This window comes from Solanum dulcamara, chromosome 6 (genome assembly GCF_947179165.1).
Source record: "Solanum dulcamara chromosome 6, daSolDulc1.2, whole genome shotgun sequence".
Lineage (NCBI taxonomy): Eukaryota > Viridiplantae > Streptophyta > Magnoliopsida > Solanales > Solanaceae > Solanum > Solanum dulcamara.
Genome location: NC_077242.1, coordinates 77,331,965 through 77,338,848, shown reverse-complemented (window position 1 = coordinate 77,338,848; position 6,884 = coordinate 77,331,965).

Below are 6,884 nucleotides of genomic sequence, written 5' to 3'. Positions count from 1 at the left end.
CACAGATTTTTTGGTGCTAGGGGTCTGAGTCAAACTTTATTGGATTCTTCTATAGTAGCATCCGTAATGAGATAGGAAACGACTCTAGTTGCGCCAGCGGTGCGTTAGAGGGGATTAGGAGCATTTTATTGGCGTCGAAACAGGAATTAGGCAATTTTGCCATTTTTTCGTATATGTTAGTTAGCCCATGGATTTTTAGGTTTTGGGGTTCGGGTCAAAATGTCTTAGATTTTTTAATAGTAGCATCCGTAAGGACCTGGAGAATAACTCCAGTAGCCCCAGCGGTGCTTTAGAGGGGTTAAGAAGCATTTTATTAGCGGCGCAATAGGAATTAGGCAATTTTGTCAGTTTTTGGTATGTGTCATCCCACAGAATTTTGGGTGCCTGGAGTTCGGGTCGAACTTTCCTTGATTCTTTCATAGTATCTTCCATAACAACCTGGAGAATGACTATAATTGCTCCGGTGGTGCTTTATAGGGGTTTAAGAGCATTTTATTGGCGACAAAATAGACATTAGGCGATTTTGCTAGTTTTTAGTGTGGGTTAGCCTACGAAATTTTTAGTTGCTGGGGGTATGGGTCGAATTTTCTTTGATTCTTCCATATTAGCATCTATAATGACCTAGAGAACGACTGCAATAGCCCCGCTGATGCTTAGGAGGCTTCTAAGAGCTTTTTATTGGCGAGGCAACAGGAATTAGGCGATTTTCCCAAGTTTTTGTGTATATTAGCCCACGAAGTTTTTAGGAACTGGAGGTCTGGGTTTAATTTTCTTGTATTCCTCCATAGTAGCATCTATAACGATCTAGGGAATGACTCCAGTAGCTCCTACGGTGCTTTAGAGGGGTTTAAGAGTATTTTATTGGTGATACAAAAGGAATTAGGCGATTTTGCCAGTTTTTATGTGTGTTAGCCCACAGAGTTTTTAGATATCATGGGTCCGAGTCGAATTTTATAGGATTCTTCCATAGTAGCATCTGTAATAAACTAAGAAACATCACCATTAGCCTCGGCGATGATTTATAGAGGTTTCGAAGCATTTTATTGGCGACGCAACACGAATTAAGCAATTTTGCAAATCTTTCATTTATGTTAGCCCATTAATTTATTAGGTGTCGAGGTCCGAGTCAGAATTTTTTGGATTCTTACATAGTAGCATCTGTAATGACCTGGGGAATGATTCTAGTAGCTTTGGTAGTGCTTTAGAGGTGTTTAGGAGCATTTAATTGGCGACGCAGTAGGAATTAAATAATTTTGCTAGTTTTTCGTGTGTGTCAGCCCATGGATTTTTAGGTGCCGGGTGTACGGGTCAAAATTTCTTGGATTCTTCCATAGTAGCATCCTTAAGGACCTAAAGAACGACTCCACTATCCCTAACAGCTCTTTAGATGGGTTTAATAGCATTTTATTGGCGATCCAGAAGGAATTAGATGATTTTGCTAGTTTTTCGTGTGTGTCAGCCCATGGATTTTTAGGTGTCGGGGGTTTGGGTCGAAATTTCTTGGATTATTCTATAATAGCATCCTTAAGGACTTGGAGAATGACTATAGTAGCCCTGACAATGATTTAGAGGGGTTTAGAAGCATTTTATTGGTGATGCAACAGAAATTAGGCTATTTTGTTAGATTATCGTGTGTGTCAGCCCATGGAATTATAGGTGCACGGGTTTCGGGTCGAACTTTCATGGATTCTTCCATAGTAGCATCCGTAAAGATCTGAGGAATGACTATAGGTTACCCGGCGATGCTTTATAGGGGTTTACGAGCATTTTATTAGTGACGTAATAGGCATTAGGTGATTTTGCTAGTTTTTAGTGTATGTTAGCCCATAGATTTTTAGGTGCCGGGAGTTTGGGTCGAACTGTCTTGGATTCTTCCATAGTATCATCTGTAATGACTTGGGGATTGACTTTAGTTGCCTCGGCGGCGCATTAAATTAGTTTAGGAGCATTTTATTGGCGACACAACATGATTTAGACGATTTTGCCAGTTTTTCATTTGTTTTAGCACACGGATTTTTAGGTGCTGGGGGTCCGAGTCAAACTTTCTTGGATTCTTCCATAGTAGCATTCGTAACGACATAGGGAACGACTCTAGTTGCCCCAGTGGTGTGTTATAGGGGATTAGGAGCATTTTATTGGCTACGCAAAAGGAATTAGGTGAGTTTGCCAATTTCTAATGTGTGTTAGCCCATGGATTTGTAGGTTCCGGATGTTTGGGTCAAACCTTTTTGGATTGTTTCATAGTAGCATTCGTAATAACTTGGGAAATGACTTTATTTGCCTCGGTAGTGCATTAGAGGAGTTTAGGAGCATTTTATTGGCGACGTAACAGGAATTAGGAAATTTTGCCAATTTTTTATGTGTTTTTGTCCACGAATTGTTTTAGTGCCTAGGGTTCGGGTCAAACTTTCTTGGATTCTTCCATAATAGCATCCGTAATGATCTGGGGAATGATTTAGTGTGCCCAGCGGCGCTTTATAGGGATTCAGGAGCATTTTATTGGCGACGCAACAGGAATTAGGCGATTTTGCCAGTTTTTCGTGTGTGTTAACCCATTAATTTTTTAGGTGCCGAAGTCTGGGTCAAAATTTCTTGGATTCTTCCATAATAGAATTTGTAACAACCTGGGGAATGAATCCAGTAGCTCCGTCAGCGCTTTAGAGGTGTTTAGGAGTATTTTATTGGCGACGCAATACGAATTAGGCGATTTTGCTAGTTTTTTGTGTGTGTCAGCCCATAGATTTTTAGGTGTCGAGGGTTCGGTTTGAAATTTATTTGATTCTTCTATAGTAACATCCTTAAGGACCTAAAGAATGACTCCACTAGCCCCGACAATGCTTTAGTGGGGTTTAGGAATATTTTATTGGCAACGCAACATGAATTAGATAAGTTTGTCAGTTTTGCGTGTGTGTCAGCCTATGGATTTTTAGGCGCCGGGGGTCCGAATAAAAATTACTTGGATTCTTCCATAGTAGCATCCGAATAAAATCATTTTATTGGCGACATAATAGGCATTAGGCGTTTTTGCTAGTTTTTTATATGTGTTAGCCTACATATTTTTAGGTGCTGGGGGTTCGGGTCAAATTTTCTTGGATTATTATATAGTAGCATCTGTAAGGACCTAGAGAATGACTATAGTATACCCAACAATGCTTTAGAGGGGTTGAGGAGCATTTTATTGGCGACGCAACAAGCATTGGGCGATTTTGCTAGTTTTTCGTGTGTGTTAGCCCATGGATCTGTAGGTTCCGGGGGTTTGGGTCGAACATTCTTGGATTCTTCCATAGTAGCATCCATAACGACTTGGGGAACGACCTTGGTTGCCTCGGCGGTGCATTAGAGGGGTTTAGGAGCATTTTATTGGCGACGCAATCAGAATTAAGAAATTTTGACAATTTTTCGTGTGTCTTTGCCCACGAACTTTTTTGGTGCCAGGGGTCTGGGTCGAACTTTGTTGGATTCTTCCATTATAGCATCCGTAACGACCTGGTAAATGACTCTTGTAGCTCAAGCGATGCTTTAGAGGAGTTTAGGGATATTTTATTGGAGACGCAACAGAAATTAGGCTATTTTGCCAGTTTTTTTATGTTAGCCCACGGATTTTTAGGTGCCGAGGGTCCGGGTTGAACTTTCTTAGATTATTCTATAGTAGCATACATAGAGACCTAGGGAATGAATCCAGTAGCCTCGGTGATGCCTTAGAGAGGCTTAAGAGCATTTTATTAGTGGCGCAATAGGAATTAAGCGATTTTGCCAGTTTTTTGTGTGTTAGTCCATGAATTTTTAGGTGTTGGTAATCCAGGTCAAATGTTCTTAGATTCTTCTATAGTAGAGTCCGTAAGGACCTAGAGAATAACTCCAGTGGCTCCGGATACGCTTTAGACGGGTTTAGGAGCATTTTATTAGCAATATCAATAGAAATTAGTTGATTTTGCCAATTTTTCGTGTTTGTCAGCCCATATATTTTTAGGTGCTGGGGGTCCGGGTCAAACTTTCTTGGATTCTTCCATAGTAGTATCGATAATGACCTGGGAAACGACTCTAGTAGTCGCAACGATGCTTTAGAGGAGTTTAAAAGTATTTTATTTGCGATGCAACAAGAATTAGGCGATTTTTCCAGTTTTTCGTATGTACTAATGGATTTTTAGGTGCCGGGTGTCTGGGTCAAATTTTCTTGGATTATTCCATAGAAGCATTCGTGAGGACCTAGAGAACGACTCTAGTAGTCCTTCCAGAGCTTTAAAGGGGTTTAGGAGCATTTTTAGCGATGCAATAGGAATTCAACCATTTTGCTAGTTTTTTGTGTGTGTCAGCCTATTGCTTTTTCGGTGTCGAGGGTCCAGGTCAAAATAATTATTTGATTTTTCCATAGTAGCATTCGTAAGGACCTGGAGAATGACTCTAGTAGCCCCGGTAGCACTTTTGATGGGTTTAGAAGCATTTTATTGGCGACACAACAGTAATTATGCGAGTTTGCCAGTTTTTCGTGTGTGTCATCCCACAGAATTTTAGTTGCCGGTTTCTGAGTCAAATTGTCTTGGATTCTTTCATAGTAGCATCCATAACGACCTTGCGAATGACTCTAGGTTCCCTGGTGGTGCTTTATAGGGGTTTAGAAGCATTTATTGGTGACACAACAGGCATTAGACGATTTTGCTAGTTTTTAGTGTGTTTTAGCCTAAGAAAATTTTAGGTGCCGTGGGTCCGGGTCAAATTTTCTTTGGTTCTTCCATATTAGCGTCCATAATGACCTACAGAATGACTTCAGTAGCCCTACCGGCGCTTAGGAGGGGTCTAGGAGCTTTTTATTGTCGATGCAACAGGAATTAGGTGATTTTGACAGGTTTTCATGTGTGTTAGCCTACAGATTTTTTAGGTACTAGGGGTCTGGGTTGAATTTTCTTTTATTCTTCCATAGTGGCATCCATAACGACCTAGGGAACGACTCTAGTAACCCCGATAGTGCTTTAGAAGGGTTTAGGAGTATTTTATTGGCAACGCAATAGGAATTAGGCAATTTTGCCAATTGTTTATTTGTGTTAGCCTACAAATTTTTTAGTTGCCGGGGGTATGAGTCAAAATTGCTTGGATTCTTCTATAGTAGAGTTTGTAATGACCTAAGGAATGACTCTAGTAGCCCAGGCAATGATTTAGAGGGGTTTAGGAGCATTATATTGGCGACACAACAGGAATTGGACGATTTTGCTAGTTTCTTGTGTGTGTCATCCCATGGATTTTTAGGTGGCGGGGGTCCGGCTCAAGCATTCTTGGATTCTTCTATATAAGCATCCTTAATGACTTGGGGATTGACTCTAGTTGCCCCAGCGATGCTTTAGAAGGGTTTAGGAGTATTTTATTTGCGACGCAACACAAATTAGGCTATTTTGCTAATTTTTCGTGTGTGGTAGCCCATGAATTTATTAGGTGCCAGGGGACCGGGGTGAAATTTCTGGATTTCTTCCTTTGTAGCATCTGTAACGAGACCAGGAGCGACAGAATTAGAAATGAGGCTATTCGAGACAAGGTAGGAGTGGCCCCGGTGGAAGACAAGATGTGTGAAACGCGACTGGGATGGTTTGGGCATGTGAAGAGGAGAGTCCCAGAGGCACCAGTGCGGAGATGTGAGAGGTTGACCATGGATGGTTTCAGAAGAGGTAGGGGTAGGCCGAAGAAATATTGGGGAGAGGTGATCAGACAGGACATGGCGCATTTATGACTTACCGAGGACATGACCTTAGATAGGAGGATGTGGAGGACACATATTAGGGTAGAAGGCTAGTACATAGTGGCATTATACCCCCTTACCCGTAGGCGTATTAACGCACTATGATTTCTTGTACTCTGATTTATGTTATTGATGTTATGTATGTTATGTTATCTTATGTTATCTTATGGTATTTATGCTATTATTTGACGATATCTACTGTTTTTTGATGTTTTGACTATACTATTATTTGCAACTCTTCCGTTATCTACTCTCTTACTATTAATATTCTTGTCTGACCTTTTTTCCTATGCTTCTATTGAGCCGAGGGTCTTTCGGAAACAGCCGTCCTACATTGTTAGGAGTCAGGTCTGCGTACACTACCCTCCCCAGACCCCACGATATGGGATTTCACTGGGTTGTGGTTGTTGTTGTTGTAGCATCTATAACGACCTGGAGAATGACTCTTATATCCTAGGTGGTGCTTTAGAGGGGTTTGTGACTAATTTATTGGCGACGCAACAGGAATTCAATGATTTTGCCAGTTTTTCGTGTGTGTTAGCCCACAAATTTTTAGGTGTCGGGGTCCGAGTTGAACTTTCTTGGATTATTCTATAGTAGCATCCGTAATGACTTGGGGTATGAATTCAGTAGCTCCGGCTATGCTTTAAAAGAGTTTAAGAGCATTTTATTGGCGACGCAATAGGAATTAGGTGATTTTACCAGTTTTTCATGTGTATTAGTCCAAGAATTTTTAGGTACTGGGAGTCCATGTTGAATTTTCTTGGATTCTTTAATAGTAGCGTCCATAAGGACCTAGAGAACAACTCTAGTAGCCTCGGCAGCACTATAGATGGGTTTAAGAGCATTTTATTAGCGATGCAATAGGAATTAGGCGATTTTACCAGTTTTTCATGTGTGTCAGCCCATGGATTATTAAGTACCGGGGGTCTGGGTCGAACTGTCTTAGAATCATACATAGTAGCATCTGTAATGACTAAGGGAATGACTCTAGTATCTGCAACGATACTTTAGAGGGGTTTAAGAGCATTTTATTAGTGACGCAATAGGAATTAAGCGATTTTGCCTATTTTTCGTATGTGTTAGCCCACGGATTTTTAGGTGTTGTTGGTTCAGGTCAAATTTTCTTAGATTATTTTATAGGAGCGTCCGTAAGGAC